The sequence below is a fragment of the Protopterus annectens genome, chromosome 8.part0 (assembly GCF_019279795.1).
Source record: "Protopterus annectens isolate FY-2018-M chromosome 8.part0, PAN1.0, whole genome shotgun sequence".
In the NCBI taxonomy this organism is placed as follows: domain Eukaryota; kingdom Metazoa; phylum Chordata; order Ceratodontiformes; family Protopteridae; genus Protopterus; species Protopterus annectens.
In genome coordinates, this window is record NC_056741.1 from 1,677,312,813 (window position 1) to 1,677,336,712 (window position 23,900).

A 23,900-nucleotide genomic window follows, 5' to 3' on the forward strand; every position below is an offset into this window, starting at 1 on the left:
AAGCAGATTTTAGTGCTGACAAGCAGATTTTACTCTGTCAATTACTTGAGTTAGTTCTTGAAAATAATGTATTTGTATTTGGACAGAAATACTACCTCCAACAGTGGGGAGTTGCCATGGGCACCCCTGTTGCTAACACTTATGAAAACTTGGTAGTATTCTTTTGGGAGAAGAACAACTTATTTAACCATACACTTTTTAAGAAGGTCAGGCTGTATAGGAGATTTGTAGACGACATCCTAATTTTGTGGAAAGGAACTAGTGTTGAGTTTCAAGATTTTTTGGTTTATCTGGAATCCACCACGGAATTTCTGAGGTTTACTATGGAATGGTCTAAGGAAACCATAAATTTTCTGGATATAAGTCTTACATTTATAGAAGGGGATCATGTTAGATCCACACTGTACAGGAAGCCCTGCTGGAAGAGCACTCTTTTGAGTTATAACAGTATGCATCCTAGACATATTTTCCCGGGGATCATCAAGAGTCAATATGTCAGGTTGACTAGGCTTTGTAGAGAAAAAGAATTATTGCTCTGAGAAGCAGATGATATGGAACATTTATTTTTTGGACAGGGAATATGATAAGGAGTTAGTGCATGAGATAAAGGAAAGGACTCTAGGAGTACCTAACTCTGGGATAAATGCACAGGTGGGACTTCCTAAATACCATTGATATAAGATTAGCTTTAATAATAGAGATCCAGGCTGTAATAATGGACTCACATATGTCATGAAATACACAAATGACATATTTGAATTAAAAAACATCATTAACAGAAACTGGAATGTGTTGACGATGGAAGAATCAGTTAGGACCATTGTGGAGGGTAAACCTAGGTTTACCTTTAAGAATTGTCAAAACCTCAAACAATTGTTATGCTTTAAAGAGAATATGGATGGGATTGAAAAGTATAAACATCATTTAAGAAAAGGCAGTTTTCCATGTGGCAAGTGTAATATGTGCCAATATATTACCAATACACAGATTTATGAACACCCCAGAAGGGACTTTACCTTTATACCTAAGTTCTATGCTACATGTGAGGCAAGGAATCTGATATACCTAGCAACTTGTTTGAAATGTGACGTTTTCTATGTAGGCATGACTAAGAGAAAATTTAAACAAAGGATCTACAATCATATATATGACATTAGAAAATGGAATGAGCTCAATGCTCTAGCTAGACATGTCAATGACTGTGCTGGTCACAGTTTCTGCTTTAGGGCCTTAGCGGATTTAAATGTAAGGGGAGGGGATAATATGAATTTACTAGCAAATATTGAGTTGAACTGGATTTTTAGGTTAGGAGCACATTTACCACCAGGTCTTAACCACAGTGTATCTTTAAAACCAGTTTTGGACACCAGACTTTATGAAAAATGACATTAATTTGGTTATCATTGAGTTGAGCCATATAGATCAGAATTTTATTGTATATTATATTATGTATAGTTATTAGATGATAGAAAATGTATATTTTATATATATTACATATCTGTTTTACATCTTCTATTTGACTAGTTAACTATAAGATTTTATTTAAGATCTGTATATGGGACATCTGACATTGCCCTGAGCTTGATTATAGCTATTAGGGAATGTGCAATTCAGCTATGGCTGATGGACATAAACTTGTTAAGTATTTTTGGGTTAGTAGTTTTTACTTTACAACTTGTGTTCAAGAGTCCCTTTATGCTGATAGAATTTATAGACATTATATGGTGAGAATTTTATAATATTTATGTTTACCTTTATATGTATTTTGAGCTGCTTAAGTTATATGTCAAATACTTTAGCTGATACATCTGAATATACATGCTTTTAGGATTCGATGTATAGATATTGGCATTGCCCTTTTAATCTTTTGAGTTTAATGACTTAAAAATCTTTCTAATTGATTGATTGTTTAATTAATTAAATGTGTTTTTGTATAAAAGGGGCTGAAATAAGATTATGTGTTAGATCTGATGAAGCGTACATCGGTACGTGAAAGCGCTTATCCTTTTATTTTGTAATAAAAGAGTGGTATTTTACTTCCTGGTGGTGAGCCTCAGTATTTTTGGATATATTCATTGTACTTGACTGTTGGACTCTTTGGGGACCTTCTGAAAACCTTTTTGTGCATATTGATAAAACCCCTGAAGATGTTTCTGATAGTTTTAACCAATTCTTTACTGAGACAATTCAAGCCCTAGCTAGCCAACTACCTCCTAGCTCCCCTGGTCCTGAAAGTAGCACCCCTAGAAACCTACTCGCGTTCAGCTTCCAACCAGTTGCCACTTCACTTATCCGTACCTTGATCAAAAAATTAAAACCCACTACACTTTCTGCTGATCAGCTCCCTGCCGAGTACCTACAAAAATAATCTGATGCTATTGCTTACCCCGTCTCAATACTAATCAAATGAACCATAGTAGAAGCTAAAATTCCCACCATCTGGAAAATATCCTATGTAATCCCACTTCACAAAGGAGGCAGCTCTACTGAATTATCCAGGCCAATAGCTATACTCTCTCCACTTGCAAAGATTATGGAAAAATGTATTCATAGACAGCTCATGCACCACCTAATCCAGAATCACCTTATGGCAGACATTCAGCATGGCTTCCATCCTCATCACAGCACTACTTCAGCCCTCCTAGCCTTTACCAACACCATAAACCATAATCGCAACAATAATTATATATCATCAGCCCTCTTTTTGGATCTTTCCAAGGCATTCGATATGGATGATCACCAACTTTTAATCCACACCCTGCAAACATTATTTCTAGATACTGGAGCCCTTCAATGGTTTCAATCCTACCTCTTCTGACAACAAATTCTCTAACCTTCTACCTAACACCCTTGGAGTACCACAAGGCTCTATACTAGGGCCCTTGCTGTTCTCCATCTTCATTAATAACCTTTATACTGTCATCCCAAAAGTCAGCTGTATCCAATATGCTGATGACTCTACTCTGATTTGCTCAGCCACATCTCCAGTAGAGTTATGGTCAGCTACCCAGACTACCTTTAATACAATAGAACACTGGCTTTCTGAACATCGTCTGACCCTAAATCCCAAAAAAACTAAAATGCTGTTATTTTCACCAACACGTAGGTCTACCGCTTTCACCTTTACCATAAAATCAAATGATGGCACAGTAATCTCCCCTGACCCATCTACAAAACTATTAGGTGTCATCATAGACAATAATCAAAAATTTGACCTACATGTTAACCAAACTATCAAAACCATCAATAAATAACTAGGGTCACTTTACAGAATAAAAGCCTTCCTAACCCCTCCAGCTAAAATCGCCATAGCTCGCTCTCACCTTCTTTCAACCCTTCTGTATGCATCCCCTCTACTCTCGAATTTAAACAAGACTGTCCTTAACAAACTCTCAATTTGCTACAACCACATTGCCAGGTTTGCCACTGGGCTGCCTTTTAGGACACATCATTGCATCAATCTAAATCAGCTTGGGTGGCTCGAACTACCCAGCCTAATCCAGTATAACCAACTGATTATGGCCTATAAAATCCTCTATAATCCGGACAATACTCCTGCACTTAAAAATATTATCACCCCCTATAACAATCCTAGACCGCTTCGATCCTCTAACAAACTATTAATTCAGACTAGCAAAATTAATAACACAGCTGGTGATTCTCTCTTTGCAAACTCTGTAATTAGATCCAGGAACTCTCTTCCAGCTGATATTACCTTACTTTCCACCTTAGGTCAATTTAAAACTAGACTCAAACAACATTTGTCACTTAACTAGCTATGTCAATGTATCAAGCCTGGCTAACTCTCTCTAGAATGTGTAAAAAAAATCTGTTAACCAGTCGGACTATCCCGGTCAACAAATGTAAAATAAATAAAAATGTTCCCAAGCTGCCTTTAATTGATATTTACACCTCCAACGTCTCATGTCTGTCTTTTGTACATTAACTCAATCTTGTGTGGTGTAATGAGTGTTCTATGTAAAAATTTCACATAAATAGTCTACAGTATAAAGACAGTGTAGTTTGTTTTGATGATAATACCAATTTCTTATCTTTTCACATGGCTATGTTTACTAACCAAGGCAAATTAATCCCAATAACTTATTTTATAACAATTTTTTGTAGCGTATTATTTTATAAAATTTTGATAAATATTCTTTTCATATATATTATCTAAATTAATTAAAAATTCTATAAATGTGGGGACATTACTTTTTATTGATGTTAATTAAATCAATGTTATTACTAAAATTTGTACATTTACTTATTAAAATCATATTTATTCATGATATGTTCTTCGGAGTATACTTTTCCCTTATCAGCTGATGCCAAAAGATTACATTTTTATTTTTTATATTTAACACATTAGGAAAGTTGATAGAATGCAAAGTATCCTTAGTGCATGCAATGGGGATTACTACAAAAAAACATGCTTTATATTTAGGGTTTTTGTAAACACTTTTTTTAATAAACTGTTGATATTGTAAGAGCTTATTTGCTTATTTTTACCTTCAGTAAAGTAATTCTTTAAACAACCATTGAAAGATATTGCTTAATATTTGATTATGATATGTTGAGAATGCTTCATTTGAATTTTGACAAATACTTTAATGCAAATCTTAAATAATAAGTATTTAACCAAAGACTTTTATGACTGACACTAATATATAGATTTCCAAATCTAGGAACTTATAACACCTTCTGTCCACTCCCTTATATGATGATCTAATGCCAGTCTAGGTTTATTAGGAAACCAAAAAAATTTAAGAGAAGAAAATTTAATTGTTTTTCAAATTCTTTAGAATGTGATAGAAAAAGTGACTGAATTTTATATATATATATATATATATATATATATATATATATATATATATATATATAATTTTTGGAAAAAATAATCATTTAGATAAAAAAATCTATCTTCCATAGTAAAAACAACTTACTCCATTTATTAATAAGTTATTTTATAGATTTTAATATACTATTATAATTAAGTGATATTATGTCTTTAATTTCATCTGAGTGCTACTCAAGTATTTTAACTTTTCTGTACTTTAACATATATTTTTAATACCTTTCTTCCATTTCATATATATTATTTATAAGGAAAATATTTGTTAGTATCATTAAAACTAGGTCTTAACATTTTTCAAATACTGTAATTGGATTAAATAAAGTTTGAAGAGATAATCTGCAAGCATTTACAGTTAGCATATCATCATCTGCGGAGTAGAATTTTTGGTCTGACTTTATAATTTATTTAAAAGCCATTAATATCTTTTTTAGATCTAATATAGTTTGCAAAAGATTCCTTAAGTAATGCAAATGAGTCAATTTTAACATTAGCATATAATTTGTCATAAAGGTGCTTAATAATTTGTATAAATTTAACTCGAAAATTTTATTCTTCTAAAGTAGTTAACAAGTATACCCATTTAACTGAATCAAAAGTAGTAAAATCTAAATTAATCAGTCATATTTTCTTTTCTGTTATTAGCATAATCAATTACTGTAATTATTCTTTTAATATCATCTATGAATGTCTATTTATTATAAATCTAGTTTGATCTTCATTTATTAAGGAGAAACATTTTTAATTCTATTTGCATATATTGCCATAAAAACAACTATAATTAAGATGTAATAAGGAAATTGGTCTACATGAACATTCTGTTGGGTCTTTATCAGATTTTATAACAGAGGATATAATGGTGTATTTCCAAAAAGATGGAACATTATTCAAATACCTAACAAGACATGGTGCTTTTAATAATATTAGTAGCTATTTCTTTGGCTTCAATTTACATAATTCTGGAATAATACCATCACTATTTGGTGTTTTATTAATTTTTAATTTAAGTCGATCTTAGGATCATAGGAAGTTACTAGGTGAAAAATTATATGGTGCTAGACTCTCAGCTGGGTCGCCATTGAAAAAATATATTTTGAGCTCTCTGCTCTACTCTTAACTATTTTTATTTAATTTTTTATATACAAGAACTGTTTTGTTTACCTTTTGACTATGCTATGAGAATGTCAGTCATATGCTCTACTTTACTGTAATACTGATAAATATATTGCTTTAATTGAATGGAAGTTTTAAACATTTGAGAATTATTTGTATTTCACCATCCTACCATGTAAGCTTAACCATTTTCAAAACACAAACATATTATAAAATATATTTCTTTTGTACAGATCAATTGTAGTTTCCTACTCTTTCCCAATGTATGTAGGAAGTCAGTCTCTGTCAGTTCAGCTAATCTATTTTCTTCATCTTGTAACTGTTTTTTAAGGGTCTCCTCATGGTCTGCCTGATATGTCTCAGGAACCTGTTCTGCTGAATCTGAAACTCCTATGCACTTTTGAAAAAATGTTTGTATAACTTGTCTAAACTTCCTGAACTCATTGTGTCTCTTTTTTAGAAGTTTACTACATTTTTTTGTAACAAAATGTACTAGGGGTTCTATCAGTAACTGATTTGACTCACATGTGGTGACAGGACATAACTGTTTAACATCTGAATATAATGGAAACACTTTAGCCTTAGTTAATTCTTTATCATGAACAGATCTGTCTTCACAGTCTATTGTTTTATGACATAATACACAAAATGCAGTTTTTGTTGAATCACACAATAAACATTTGTCATATTTCACATGGTTTTCTTTGAGATACCAGTTAAATATTGTAACACATTTGCATAATGCCTTACTATCAACCTGCCCTAATAAGGTTTTACATTTACTAATGTGCTGTGTATACCAACATTGCAATTTTTTACATTTGCTTGAGTTATGCATGAAAATATCCATACTGTCTAATATCCAAACTATCGAATAGCAACCATACTAAAAATGTGACGTAGAAAAAATTCTTACCAGTGAGCAAGAAAACAGGTGATCAGGCTGTTGTTGCAGATGGCTGGAAATTTTTCAAAGTCACTTGAGAAGCTGGGAAGGCACAACAGGCAGTGGACTGTTGGGCTAGTGGATATCCCCTTTTTCTTTAGCGAAATGATGGCACTGCGACTGGAACTTCTGTCTCACTCCAGATGTAGACGTTTAAAAAACTTTCCTACTGCAAACTGCATAAACTGGAATACTTCTGTTCAGAATTGACACATACGTACAAATGTTAGTTACTGCAATTTAACTGAAGTAACCCTCTGCAGGGCTTACCATCACTCCCCCTGTGTGTAAATGCAGATTATAGGTTCAGATGCAGGCATTAGGTTCAAATGCAGATTGTAGGTTCAAATGCAGGCTAGCTTGCCATTGAAAAATTATATGGTGCTGGACTCTCAGCTGGGTCACCATTGAAAAGATATATTTTGAGCTCTCTGCTTACTGCTTCTTACTGCTTGCTCTTGCTGTGGGATTTGAAGTGTTCTTAAGACACTCGGTCTTGCTGGCTGGATTCTGCTAAAATTCAAAGTCTGGTTATATTTGCATTCACATTCTGTCGCATACAGAAACTTGCAGAATATACACTGATAAGAGAATATACTTTGCAGCATCAACTTTAGAGAGCAGTAACCAATAACTTTTATAATAAACCAAACTGGGCAAATGTTGCAGCTTAAAAGTACTGTTCCAACTTTACTTCTCATATAGTACAGATGATGTGAGAGATATAACATTTACCTCAGGACTAATGAGTCCCTACCCATACCCCTAACATAACTAGATTTAATACAGACTTTTTATACATATTTTAGTTAAACTCACACCCTCTAGGTTTTGGAAAGATACTGGCTTGATGACGCAAATGCTAACACATCTGTTCTTGTGCAAATGCTAATAAGTAAACTGTCTTCAAGAAAATGCCATGTGGATTAGAAAAGCACATTTTTAAACTTTCTTAGAAAAGCATGTCCTGCTGTCCAGTGAAAGCAGATTACATTCTTGTCATGTCTGTAAGAAGTTCAGCTTTCTTGATGTGTGTGTGTGTAATACACTCATAAGCAAGTTCCTTATTTTTTTTAAGCCACAGTCATTTAGTATGGTTGCTGATCACATATTACTAAACTCTGTTTCTGCATTTAAGCAAGCTTTTTCTTTCAGCATATTTACAACATAATTAATTTCAGCCTCATATTCATAATATCTAACACTAGGCTATTGACCCTAAGGCCCTTATAAGCCTAGCCAAGAGTTTAGCCTATGCTTAGACAAGTCACCACCCAAACCCCTGCCCAGCAGGGACATGGGTGGAATCCCAGGGGTGTATTTTCTGTTTCCCATCCAGTTATCCAGGTTGTGCTTGAAAAGGGACAATGAGGTACTCTGCTTGACGTAGAGAGGGAGTCTCTGGGACACAACTCTGTCCCACCAAGTCCTATTGATGTCACAGACCAGGTTGAGGTCACACGTGCTAGTTACTCAAGTGGAGCTTGACTTGCGGATATGCAGTAGTCCCATCAAGGCAGGGTCTGAGATTGCTTTGTAAGCCAAACAGAGGTCACCAGTTGAGGAGTCTGTATGGAACTGAGTAGAGAGACAGGGCTTTTAGCCTGTGTAGGGTAGATGTTTGAGGCCCTGGATTCTTCTGGTGAGGAACCTCTGTGGTCTCTCCAGCTGCTGCATGTGTTTTGTGTGGTACATGCCAAAGGGGGCATTGTGCTCAATAATTGGCCGTATAAGGGAAGAATACAGGGATGTTACAACCTCCTTGTCCCTGGATAAGATACCCTTACTTATGAGGTGCACCATATAGAAAGCTTTCTGTACAACGGAAGCAACATGGTGGTCAAAAGTCAGGTTGCTATCAACCTGGGTGACCAAATCCTTCATGACTGACTGCATGCTTAGAATGTTGTTATTTATGTGATATGTGGGGACATCACTCTCCCCAAAGGGGATGATTATGTCTTTTTTGGCATTCAGCTTGAGGCTATGTTTCTGGCACCAGTCATTTGTTTGGATGAAACCCTCTTTAGGATGTCCACATCACTTGGGGAATTGATGACCACGCCCAGCTTGCAGTCATCTGCAAACTTGGTCAGCCATAGCCCACTGGTTTTGGCCTGCACCTCAGAGAAGTATATCCCAAATAACAGAGGCCCCAAGACTGATCCCTGGGGTACGCCGTTTGTTATGGGTCTACTGCTTGAGGTGGCTTCTCCTATTTTGATTAGGTGAGTTCTATCAGTAAGCCAGTTTGCTACCCATATGATAACATATGGATTGATACTGAGTTGAGAGAATTTGTCTACTATGCCCGAGTGGGGAATAGTGTCGAAGGCCTTAGCCAGGTAAAGGTTGGTGGTGTGCACCATCTTCCCTTCATTCATGGCTTTGGTGACTGTATCAAAGAAGTCAACCAGATTTAACAGACATGACCTCCCCTTGACAAAGCCAAATTGTGTGGGGTTGAGTGTTTGGATGTTGCCAATGTCCCTGTTAGTGAGGTGCATGATAATCCATTCCATGGCCTTGCAGATCAGGCTAATTATGCTTATGGGTCTTTAATTTCCCAGATCGGTGGATGCTCCACCTTTGTGCAAAGGGATGACACTGGCTGTCCTCCATTCAGCTGAAACAAAGCTGGTACTCAGGCTTTGGTTGAATAGGGTGCCTAAAGGTCCTGCAAGTTCATGCCTGAGTTCATGTAGAATGCAGCCTGGGATGTTATTGGGTCCCATGGAGGTTGTATTTTTTGCATTTGAGAGGGCAGTGATGACCTGTTCCCTAGAGATAAGGGGAGGGGGGCAGGTACTGGAGATGTCCTGACATTAGTAAATGGGGGGGAGAGAGGGGTGATGTTTTCACTGAATCTGTCAGCCAGTAGGTTGGATATATCTACAGCATTTGTGTAAGTGATGTCCTTGACCACCAGTTCTGAACAGATCTGGGTACTTCCTTTGAGATTGCGGACATATGTGAGGAAGGCCTTGTGACGCCCGTGCCCTGGCCCAGCAATCAAGGAGCTTCAATCCTCACCACTAACACCAGAGAGGGCATCTCATATATGACAGGAAAGGATAACAAACACACATGACAATTTCCCTTAAGTGCACACAGAGATCACAGTCAGTCTGGGGCTGGTTGCTCCCTTGCTCCCCAGATACACAATAAGACTCCCCACTGGCACAGCTATAGGGTCCAGATCTCAGTTTAGCTGGCAAGCTAATCTCCAGTATCCTCTCTATCCAACCAGTGTTTCGTGTTCTTGCCCAAGTAGCTGACACACACACACCTTGAGATAAGTATTTACACACCTTCACAGACACTCCTGGGAAAGGCTGACAGATTCTCCAGCCGTGCCCCTTTACCCAGACTATACAGTATTAATTAATGCCACCACCATCTAATAATTATCACCTACCCAAAGGCCCTTAAAAGGGTGTCCAGTTATTACTGCGCAATATTATTATCCAATTGGTAGTATAGCCCAGGGCTAAAGCTATAAGAGTGGCTTAGACAGCAAACTCTATAAATATGCAATGTACTCTAGAGCTTAACTTCTCTACATAAACCAGCCACAGTTGAAAAGGGTTTAAAAATATGTAATAATAAATACTAAAAACACAAGACAATACTACTACACCACAGTGCTATTCGAGTTCAGAGATCACACAGAAACTTAAAATAATTTGGTAGTACAGTTCTGACATAACAGAAAAACCTTTAGTCTAATCTTTATAGTCTTAGCTATTTCTACAAGAAAACACACTTCTAAAATAACTTACTTAAGACAAAAGGCAGAATGCTAATGAGTGGGTAGTTCAGACAAAAATGCTTAATATCTGGTTCTCACTGTTTAAATTGAAACTGCAGTTCTGCTAAAACATTACATCATCTTTTCCACTTCCTGGAGTTCCCAGGCTACACATTAACTGCATTTACATTCTTTTACACTTAGAGCAATAAAGGACATTCCACATGTAAATTCTGGTAATTATTCCTTAAGTTAAAATAATAGAAAGAATGTGGTAGCTCAGACAGGCTGACTCCGAGCTCTACAGATTAAAGGATAGATTTGAAATAATTTTAACTTCAAAAGAAAGATTTGAAATGCTTGCCTTAGTCTTCCTTGCAGCAGATAGCAATGTTGCTACAATCTTGAAGTTCGACATTTTACAGTTTTTTTTTCTTTCATTTAAGAAACAAGCCTGTATTTTACATTTATATTTACAGATGCCAGAATTATGTATCAAATTCTATTTGGCTAGGCTAGCAGCCTTCATCCATCTCTACCCAATCTTCACAGGCCTTATGATTGTCTCTAGTAGATGTGGCCAATTTGGACTCAAAGTTGGCATTACAGGATTTCACTACTGCTCTTATCCACGGTGGTGGTGCTGCGGTAACATTGTCGCCTCATAGTAAGACACTGTGCGGTTTGATTCTCAGCTAGAGCGTTTTCTGCGTGGAGACATGCGTGAATGGGCGTACCTTCGTTGAAGGTTGTGCGTCAGGGCTGGCAACTCGGCATGTAAAAATCAACTGCCAATCATTAGCGGACTGGAGTTCCACTGTGGCGACCCCTAACCGGGAAAAGCCGAAAGACACATACATACTACATATATACTAGTGCTCTTATTTGCTTGTTCAGACTAAGGAGAGATTGCTTCTAATTGGGTACCTGCTCCTTCTTGGTCCTGGACAGATGTCCACCAGCCAGGTTTACTCTTCCTTGTAGAGGATGATTTTGTCCTGTCAGGTATTCCTGATTCCAAGCATCTATATAAGTATGTGTGTAGTAATTTGGTGTAGATTAGACATTGGTGCCAATTCCAACAGAGGGGGAGGGGGCTGTGAAGGTGTTTATACCATCACTCAGGATGTTATAATCAGCTTTGGAGAAGTTTTTTTGTTTGACCCTAGCTAGAGGGGTTTCAGGGGAGATGCTGACTTTGAAAGTAACTGCTATACGGTTGGATCTTATCAGGGAGGAGGTTACTGTAAGGGTATGGCAGTGGTTACTCATGTTGGTTAATACCAAGTCCAAGATATTATCACCTCTTGTGGGAGTATTGACTAACTGCTCCAAGGCATTTGCATTGATAAAATCATGGAAACTCTGGGCATTTGCGCTCTGGCATGAGTAGTTTTTCCAATCTATGGCTGGATAGTTAGTCACCCAGGATCAGGGTAAAGGGTTGAATCTTGATAAATTCAAAGAGGTCCAGATAGGTGGAGTGGGCACTCTGAGTCAAATTTGGGGGCCTGTAGCTAGCTATGATTTAAATAGGGGTCTTGTCAATGGTTAACTGCACCTGGAGTGTCATACTGTTTGACTAGCCTGGAGATGTGTGTGTCTTTAATATACATTGAAACTCCACCTCGTTTGGCTTTGCTGCCCACAGTCTGGGGATCTGAATCTTTCACTTCAGAAATTTTATGGATACATCAATTAATTTAATCTGTTCTGTTAATTTATGGATATTTTCTTTTATGAAATAATTAATTACTTCTTTTTGCACTGTTATTGTGTTTAGTGATTCATTTTATGAATGTGACTTCTTAATGCATCTAATATGTAATCTAAATCTATAATCTTTATTACTATTTGGTTTAGAAATCTCTTTGGCATTAGATTTATGAATAGCCTTTGATATACTAGCTAATATATGTAAGTTTTTAGAATTTAAAGAATAAGATTGCATTTTATTTTTTTTCTAAATTAAAGCTTTATGTTGTAGAATCTAAAAATATTTTGCGTATAATTTATTATGATTATCCATTAGGGTTTTATTCCCTTTTTATATTTTAAGCTTCAGTTTATCTATTTATTCTTGTAATATCTTTATATCTTTATCCCATTGTTTTATTTTATTATTGTATCAACATATTGTTTTTCACATAAATAGGTTTCTGCAACTTTTCCATTATTATTTATATCAATAAATTTCTGAATTTCATCTATAAACCTCAGTCCAAAAAGATGCGTGACTTTCCAATGAGCAATAAAATGAAAGTAGAAATTCAAACAAATAAATCCATGTAAGTTAGCAAATTGTTTATTCCAAATGAGTAAGCGCTTTCGCCAAAGGCTTCTTCAGACTCTTTACACAAACTAAAACTTTGAACATCACTTTTAAAACCAACAAAAGCTTGTGATAGGATCTCTATAATCACATGTTTCCTTCATTTAAAAATACAGTAACCCATTAAACTCAGTTCCATGAATGTTACCTTGTTCAGCTAAGAAAAATACTGGTATATTAAAAGTAATAACTGAATAGTTCAAAATAAACATACATAAAAAAACATACATAAAAAAACATACATAAAAATGCATCGGTGCCCAAACATACATTATATTATATTAAACAATTGAGTATATCTCAGAGCCTTGTCATATTTACTTATCATCTCATGGTGCTTTAGGAAAATCTCGTACTGAACTTTCAGGCAGTATATATCAAAAAGCCATTTCAGACTTGGTTAGTATAACCCAAACTGCTTGTAATGCACATATTTACAAAGTGTGACTTTAGATATTTCCGTGTTTTACTGGAAGTTCATACTATCCAGGTAGACTCAGAAAACAGTCAACGATTACAGGTGGTTAAAACTTGTATCACATTAGTTAGGCTATTCTCGTATAAATCAAAAGTTAAAACAGTTTTCAAAATTACTTATTTTCTGCAGACTCTGAAACGCTTTTAAAAATCACAGCACAACAAAGTATTCCTTGCGCGTATGTGCCTGGTTAATTCTTGAATGCAAAACAAAGAACGCTACTGTGCATTACCATAAGCGTTCATAAAAATAAACATTGTGTCTATTTAAAAAAGCCGATTAGGCTTACAACAGGCATAAGTACATGACATGCTTTTCAATAGCTGTCCATTAGTTCATGCCTTAGTCTGTTCAATCTCCGTTAATAAACAGGGACATTTGACATTTCAGGATGTGAGCGTAACTTAAAAAATGTGGGTGGAAGAATGCTTCAACAATAAGCGAAGCAACAAAGCGTCTATATGGAAACAGAGCAATATCTTAATAATTAACTTGACTCTCGTACAGATCCACAATGGTGGAAATAAGCACACTGACTTAAGCAACCATTAATTGCACTTTATAATTGTTACATCCTTGATACCCAAATTTAAAATATAGACATTGTGAAATGTTAAAACTCTTATGTGGTGAAGCTGAAAATATAGGGAAGGAATACATGATGGGGAAGGGCAAAATGGGAAGTATTTTGGCACATATATTCTGTTAATCCCGAATGGCATCCTGAGGTGTCTTACATTAGTTTTTATAAACAGTACTTTTCAATACTAAATATATGTGTGCAAAGATTCATTTCTTATGACAAATGTTGAAAGTATATGAAATGCCTACAATATGTCTGAGTATATAGATAGGTCATCTATACCATGGTCATAATGTTGTGAGGAAAATGTACCTAACTAATGTGGAATTTAGAACAGTTAGTGGGAGATCTCTTTACCTGCGTAATCTTCTACTTTTCAAAAATGGCTTTATTTGGATTTTATCGTTAAGGCCTGGTGGTTTATCGGACCTTAATCTTATGATCCATCTTGTTTCTTGTTCTAAAGTTCTGTTAATTAGATCACCACCTCTGAATCCTTCATACACACATTGAATGGCACAGAACTTAAAGGAATGACTGGTACCAGTTGAACTTTTATGTCTAGCCAATGCATTGGTTTCTGTACCTACTCTAAGGTGGTACGTGTGTTCCCTAATCCTCTCCTTAAATGATCTATTTGTTTTCCTATGTAGTAACTATTACATCCTAAACATTTAGCCATATATATGACATTTTTACTTTCACAGTTGGTGTTAGTGTTAAAATTGTAAATGCGTCCTGTAGTAGGGTGCTCAAAACTAGTTTCTTTATTAATATAAATACATTGATTGCAATGACCACAGGGTACTGTGTTTCTATTCACTGTCAACCTGTTAACTAGTGGATGTCTTGGTCTACATAGGATACTCTTCAGATTGGGAAGGTTTTTATAAGCTATACGAGGTGTGGGGCCAGCAATCTCACTAACTTCTATATCTGAATTCAAAATACCCCAGTGTTTCTTCATAATGCTTTTCACTTGCAGGCTCATTTTACTAAAAGTAAGGTTAGCTCTAACTTCATTCCTAGGGGAACCTGAGCTAGTGGTCATTGCTTCATGTGCCATTAAAGGACAATTTATGAGGGTATCTAGATTGAATCCACAACAAGAAACTTATGTTTCAGGAATAGAGGACATGAAGGAGAGATTTCTGGAGAGAGGTTACAAAGAAAAAAAAAAAAAAAAAAAAAAGAAATATTAGACACTATTAACACAGTGGAGACCTTAAGAACAAGTACTGCGAAACCATATAACATATTTTATGGCACATGAAGCAATGACCACTAGCTCAGGTTCCCCTAGGAATGAAGTTAGAGCTAACCTTACTTTTAGTAAAATGAGCCTGCAAGTGAAAAGCATTATGAAGAAACACTGGGGTATTTTGAATTCAGATATAGAAGTTAGTGAGATTGCTGGCCCCACACCTCGTATAGCTTATAAAAACCTTCCCAATCTGAAGAGTATCCTATGTAGACCAAGACATCCACTAGTTAACAGGTTGACAGTGAATAGAAACACAGTACCCTGTGGTCATTGCAATCAATGTATTTATATTAATAAAGAAACTAGTTTTGAGCACCCTACTACAGGACGCATTTACAATTTTAACACTAACACCAACTGTGAAAGTAAAATGTCATATATATGGCTAAATGTTTAGGATGTAATAGTTACTACATAGGAAAACAAATAGATCATTTAAGGAGAGGATTAGGGAACACACGTACCACCTTAGAGTAGGTACAGAAACCAATGCATTGGCTAGACATAAAAGTTCAACTGGTACCAGTCATTCCTTTAAGTTCTGTGCCATTCAATGTGTGTATGAAGGATTCAGAGGTGGTGATCTAATTAACAGAACTTTAGAACAAGAAACAAGATGGATCATAAGATTAAGGTCCGATAAACCACCAGGCCTTAACGATAAAATCCAAATAAAGCCATTTTGAAAAGTAGAAGATTACGAGGTAAAGAGATCTCCCACTAACTGTTCTAAATTCCACATTAGTTAGGTACATTTTCCTCACAACATTATGACCATGGTATAGATGACCTATCTATATACTCAGACATATTGTAGGCATTTCATATACTTTCAACATTTGTCATAAGAAATGAATCTTTGCACACATATATTTAGTATTGAAAAGTACTGTTTATAAAAACTAATGTAAGACACCTCAGGATGCCATTCGGGATTAACAGAATATATGTGCCAAAATACTTCCCATTTTCCCTTCCCCTCATGTATTCCTTCCTATATTTTCCGCTTCACCACATAAGAGTTTTAACATTTCACAATGTCTATATTTTAAATTTGGGTATCAAGGATGTAACAATTATAAAGTGCAATTAATGGTTGCTTAAGTCAGTGTGCTTATTTCCACCATTGTGGATCTGTACGAGTCAAGTTAATTATTAAGATATTGCTCTGTTTCCATATAGACGTTTGTTGCTTCGTATTGTTGAAGCATTCTTCCACCCACATTTTTTAAGTTACGTCACATCCTGAAATGTCAAATGTCCCTGTTTATTAACGGAGATTGAAGAGACTAAGGCATGAACTAATGGACAGCTATTGAAAAGCTCGTCATGTACTTATGCCTGTTGTAAGCCTAATCGGCTTTTTAAATAGACACAATGTTTATTTTATGAACGCTATGTGCGTGTAAGCACGCAGTAGCGTTCTTTGTTTTGCATTCAAGAATTAACCAGGCACATACGCCAAGGAATACTTTGTTGTGCTGTGATTTTTAAAAGCGTTCAGAGTCTGCAGAAAATAAGTAATTTTGAAAAACTGTTTTAACTTTTGATTTATACGAGAATAGCCTAACTAATGTGATACAAGTTTTAACCACCTGTAATCGTTGACTGTTTTACGAGTCTACTCTGGATAGTATGAACTTCCAGTAAAACACGGAAATATCTAAAGTCACACTTTGTAAATATGTGCATTACAAGCAGTTTGGGTTATACTAACCAAGTCTGAAATGGCTTTTTGATATATACTGCCTGAAAGTTCAGTACGAGATTTTCCTAAAGCACCATGAGATGATAAGTAAATATGACAAGGCTCTGAGATATACTCAATTGTTTAATATAATATAATGTATGTTTGGGCACCGATGCATTTTTTATGTATGTTTTTATGTATGTTTTTATGTATGTTTATTTTGAACTATTCAGTTATTACTTTTAATATACCAGTATTTTTCTTAGCTGAACAAGGTAACATTCATGGAACTGAGTTTAATGGGTTACTGTATTTTTAAATGAAGGAAACATGTGATTATAGAGATCCTATCACAAGCTTTTGTTGGTTTTAAAAGTGATGTTCAAAGTTTTAGTTTGTGTAAAGAGTCTGAAGAAGCCTTTGGCGAAAGCGCTTACTCATTTGGAATAAACAATTTGCTAACTTACATGGATTTATTTGTTTGAATTTCTACTTTCATTTTATTGCTCATTGGAAAGTCACGCATCTTTTTGGACTGAGTTTTACTAGTGTTTTAGCGTGAGTATCCTACCTCAACTAACAGCAGCTCTGAGTTTTGGATTTGTGCATCATCTATAAACCATTCTTTATTTTGTTATATACATACTGGTATTCGTCTAAGACATGAGATTATCAGTTTTTTTTATTTAATTTCAAATGTAACAGCATTATGATCAGACAAGGCATTGGAAACTACTTTAAATGTCCCAAAACTGTTTTCTAGGTCACATGAAATAAAGACAATTCTAGGTTGTGTACCATATCTATAAGAACAATGAGTAGAGAATAAATTTGGTTCTGAATATTCATTTATATATTTCATATTGTACAATTCAAGAAATTCCAATAAAGCCTTGATAGCTGCAGGTTTCCTACATTTATTAGTAGCACTAGAATCTTTGTCACGCAATATGCAATTAAAATCTCCTGTCAAAATTCGACTACCTTTTGAGATTTTAATTACTTCCTCTAGTTGGTTTAACATTTTTACTCAAATCCCTAGTATCCAGTAAAGATTTACAAAAGTATAAATTCTCCTATTCCTCTCTAATATTACTAAACAAGATGTTCCATTTTTTATCTTTATACGTATTTAAAATTCTAGATATTGGTGGGGAATTGTTCCATATAACTGCAAGTTCTCTTCTGTTTATATTGAGATCTAGTATTGATTTGTGTTAAGTCTATCAATGTATTTTTGAATTAAATGCGTTTCCTGCAAAAAGATGATTTGGGCATTAAATAGCTTTGGATATTTATTTACACTACCCCTTTTATATCCATTATTTAAACCATTAACATTAATAGAAATACAGTTCATATGTGCCATGTAATATAAAGAACAACCTTGTATCCAAGTACATTATTTGACCTAGTATATTTCTTTATATGACTTGAATTGTTCATTTTTAACCTTTTGTGTAACAGTTTCAGTTGTACAAAAACAGTATAAAGTAACATTGTCACCAAATTTAAAATGTAGAACAAATTAACAAAGAAAAAATATAACTTGTAACCTTCACTCATCATGGAGCTTAAGACTCTGTTTGAAAAGCAAATCTATCCAAACGCACACCCTAATCTCCAATATCAGATTTTGTATTTCTGATACTTATCTATTTAAAACAATGTAAGTTAGTGTAATTATATTTATAACAACATTTTGCTTATAATATATTCTTCTCATATTGTCCCGTTACACTTTTAAGAAGCAGAAATATTGGAAAACATGTACAATAATACATATATCTATTTTAACTTATAGTTTCATAGGTTCATACTAGGCTATCTGCCCTAGGGCATTTATAAGCCTAGCCAGAGTTTTGCTATGCCCTTTTTCGAGGTTAGTATACTGTGCCTCTGTCTAACAGTGACACAGAAGTGATAATCGGGGTAAACCTACGATCTCCCATCCACTCATCAAGATTCCTCTTGAAGAGAGTCAATGAGGGACTCTGCCTAACCTGGACTGGGATTTTATTCCAGAGTGAAGGGAGCCCTCTGGGTTATGAATCTGTCCCTCCAGCATGTCCTATTTATTTCAGTGCTGAGGTTCAAGTCTCTCGAGCGCATAGCTCAATGGGATTTGGGTTTTCTGAGTTGCAGTATGTCCATTAATTCCGGGTTGGGATACGTCAGGCACAGATTGCCTCTGAGCAGGCGGTATGCCACTGAGTAGAGCTGGAGTTTCTTTAACCGAGCAGCATATGACATCTGTTTGAGCCCTTTGATCCTCTTGGTGAGGTACTTTTGGGGTCTTTCCAGTTGCTGCAGGTGTCTGGTAAGGTACATCCCAAAAGTGGCATTGTACTCAATTATGGGCCTGATGAGGGATGAGTAAAGAGGCACGATGACCTCCCCTGATCTAGATGTGAATCCCTTCATGATTAGGTGGGCTATATAAAATGTTTTTCTAACCACTTTGGCCACGTGGTTGTCAAATGAGAGATTGCTATCAACTTGGGTCCCTAATTACTTTTTCTGTACTTAATGGATTACCACCTATGTGGTAATTTGTGGGCACTTTGTTTTTGCCAAAGGGGGTGACTATACACTTTTTGGCATTTAGCTTGAGGCCATGGCTCTGGCACCAGTTGTCTGTTTCTATGAGGCCCTTTTGGAGGATGCTTGTGTCGGCTGGAGAGTCGATTATGGCACCCGGTTTGCAGTCATCTGCGAACTTGGTCAGCCACAGTCCTTCCGTGTTGGCCTGTACCTCCGAGAAATATATACCAAACAAGAGAGGTCCCAGGGCTGAGCCTTGTGGGACACCACTTGTAACTGGTTTGGAGTCTGACATGGCTCCAGCAATTCTAACCATGTGGGTTCTGTCCTTGAGCCAGTTTGCAACCCATCTAGTGACATAGGGGTTTATATTTAAGCTGGTGAGCTTATCTATAATGCCCGAGTGGGGTATTGTATCGAAGGCTTTTGCGAGGTCCAGGTAGGCTGTGTGGACCACCTTCCCCTCGTCAATGGCCTTGATGACTGTTTCAAAGAAATTGACCAGGTTTAAGAGGCAGGATCTGCCCTTAACAAAGCCGAACTGGGTAGGATCCAGTGTCTGTAGGTCCCCAATATCTTTATTTACGAGGTCTATGATGATCCTTTCCATAGCTTTGCAGACCAAGCTAGTCAAGCTTATAGGGCGATAGTTTCTAGGATCCGTTGAGGCACCACCTTTGTGGAGAGGGACCACTGTTGCTGTATGCCACTCTTTGGGTACATATCCTGTAGTAAGGCTGAGATTGAGGTAAGATTGAGATTGTTTTATGTTTGGGTTTAGCTCTTCTTGGAGTTCATGCAGGACGCAGCCCGGGACACCGTCTGGTCCCATTGATGCTGTGTTTTTTGCTTTGGAGAGGGCGGCTCTTACCTGAGCATCTGAGATGTCAGGGGGGGGGGCAGCACTCTGCTGGGATAGATATTTGCCCTTTTGGTGGGGGGGGAGAAGTTTGCGCTGAACCTGTCAGCTAGGATGTTGGCAATGTCTGTGGGTTCGATGTATTTTTTGTCATTTTGGACTCATTCTGAGCATATCTGGGAATTCCCACCCAGGTTCCTAACATAACTAAAGAAAGCCTTGTGATTATCCTTAGTGTCCTGTGCAATTTTTCTCTGAAAGCTGGCCTTAGACGATTTTATGAGTGCCCGTAGTTTTTTGCTAATACTGATCAGAGATGCCTTCCCTTTTTGAGATTTTGCTCTATCATGTAGTAGCTTCCTCCTTCTATTGTATAGTTTGTTTATGGCTGGGGTCCACCAGACAGGACGTCTGCCTTTGGAGGATTGGGTCTTGGTTTTATTTGGGATTGCATGATCCATGCATTCCTGAAGGTGTTCACAGAATGTGTTTATAAAGGATTCTGCGGTCTGGGCTGTATTTTCCACAGGCTCAGGGGCTTTGAAGGATTCCAGCTCGGTTTTGAGGAGTGTGAAATTTGCTTTAGAGAAGTTTTTCACTGTGGTTTTCTGGGCAGGGGGTGGGGTCGGGATGTGAATATCCAGTGAGATTAGTTTATGGTCTGATCTTACCAATGAGGGATACACTTCTAGTCTGGAGCATAGAGTCCCCATGTTGGTGATGATTAGGTCCAGTATGTTTTCCCCTCTTGTGGGAGTGGTAACAAGTTGTTCCACAGCATTTGAGTTTATAAATTCTAGGAAACTTTGGGCCAGGGTGTTGGAGCTAGAGTAATGCTCCCAGTCTATGTTTGGGTAGTTGAAGTCGCCCAATATAATGGTGTTTGGAGAGACCTTCATATTTTCCAGTGTTCTCAGGAAGGCCGAGTGGGGTTCCTGGGTTTGGGAGGGTGGTCTGTAGCAGGCTATAAACTGGAAGGCAGTTTTACCCACTGTTAGTTGCACATGGATACTCTCTGATGCTTTGTGCTGTGCCACCAACCTGGAGGTGTGGGTATCTTTGAAGAATATTGATACTCTCCCTCCTTTTGTGGTTCGGTCCAAGTTTTGGGGCCGAAAAGCATGGTATGAGGTATAACCTGGTAGTGCTGGGGTGCTCTCGGGAGCCTTGAACCAGGTTTCTGTTACTGCACAGATATCGATGTTCTCCATGCTAAGGAGAGTTTCGAGTGCGTGCATCTTGAGGTTTAGACTTCTGGCATTGAGTAGCATTACTCTTAGTTTCTTATCCCTTGTGATACCTATGGAGGTGGGTTTGTCTTTTGAGCCTTGCCTAAAAAAGGCACTATGGGGGAAGCAAGAGCCTTTGCCAATATCCGAAAGCCCAGGGGTGACAGGTGCAAGCCGTCCCTAGTGAAGCATCGTGGCTTGTCGAGCATGTCATCCCAGGCTGACAGGCATTGGATCCTCTTTGAATGACATCAATATTTAAGCCAATTGTTGAAATTGATCTTGTCTTCATATTGTGGCATCATTCTTGGTGAGAGTAAGATGCTACTCAAGGTCAGGGTCATACCGGCCTGGGCTACATGCTCACAGAGCTCCTCTATGTCTCTTTTCATGTAGTCCAGGGAGGTACATCTCAGGTCATTCACACCAGCATGGACAATGACAGAGTCATATTTGTACTTGCCTTGGAGTGACCTGAGTGCTTGCGTTATGTGGCGGATCCTAGCGGCTGCCAGGCAGCTCACCGTGACCTTCTCCTTGTTCAGCCTGGTGAGCGGGACGTCAGTGTGCCTGACGATAGTCACCTTTTACAAGTGTATCAGGTGTGTTATTTAGCCTTAAGGGCTGTGACTGTGCGGCACACTGGCTTTGTGAGCTGTGTGTTGTGTGTGTTTTGTATTGTGGTAGCGGTTGCTTGGGTGTCTTGCTTTGGAGGTCACTGCTGCTTAGGCAGATTTTTATTTACAGCCTCCGAGTATGTTTTTGTGTGTTTATGTGTTTGGTTTGCTGTCGTGGTAGGTCTATGTGAGACTGGAATTGTAGTGAGTGTGGTTTCCTTCTCCTCCTGACTGGTTACGCCAGTACTAAGTTGAGAGAGATTAACCTCCAGTTTGGCTACATGGTTGCATCTCTCACATGTGTTGGAATTTGTTGGGAGGAGAGGGTTGTCTGTGTACATGAGGCAGTTGTAACATTGCCTCAAGATTCCCAGATTCACCAGCTGGACCGGAGAGGAGATTGACAACTGACCTTTGGACATGCTAGAATAGTATTGGGAATTCCTTTATAATTGAAAAAAAGTTATAAGAATAACTGCAACCTCATCAACTATAATAGTCACACAAAATATCAGAAATTTACTAAATAAATATGACATCACTATATTTCTAGAAATATAATAAAAATTACAGCTATTAATGTCATTTACAGAGTTCTAGACATAGCGTTTTATGGAGATTTACAGACTATAATTGATAAAGTCTATCCGCTGACATCTGCAAATTCTTTAAAAAATCTCTATATTCTTTATGCCTGGAATAACTATGTCAATTAAAATGTGGGACTATTTTCACTTCATAGCAAAATGTTGACTTATTAATGAATAAAATGTATTTAACTCAAAATAATCTAAGCAGTTTTGAGTTATAATATATATTATTATGAATGATCCAGTTGTCTAATTTTAAATTGTTACTATAGATATGCAGGTAAACCTATTTTCCATTTTGTTTTTAATTCATGTCATTGCAAAACTATGCATATATATCTTATACAATAAAACAGAGCTATCCACAAAACACATATTTCTTCAAAACAAATAGTTCATAATAGAAATATAATCATTTAATGTGTGCTGATGCATACTTCATATCATACTCAAAACCTGACAAAAACAAAAAATTTATATTAATCATTCACCGATATTACAATACATTCTATCTTAACTATCTGATTTTAATTTTATATGTGATACTGTTAATGTTCCACAATGCTGGATCAACCATTTTTAATGAAAATTACACTTAGTTATTTAATTTCATTTGCCAGGTCTAGAGGACTAATCAGACAATAAAATTATTAGTATATGCATCAACATAAAAATAATGTGCATACTGCCTTTTAACACATTTCTATAAAACATTTACCAATTAATTTTTAAATTAAAAATTAAAAGATATATTCAGTCCTACATGGATACTCAATTTTATTTAATAAAATCATCAATCAGATTTGATTGCTTGTTATAAACAATCAAAGATCTTAGCTTAACCAACAATGAAGGAACTCCAACACATCTTTAGTGTAATATGTCAGTTGGGGTTAAGGTTCTGGAAATTCTTTCAGTAACAACTCATAATATTTTCTGAGGGACTAAGAAGCCTTAGTATTCTCTCCCTGAAAACACTGGTACATTCTGGAAAAAGTCTCACAGAAAGATAACTCCTCACAGGGAGGGTCAGAAGCAGAGGTCTCAACCCA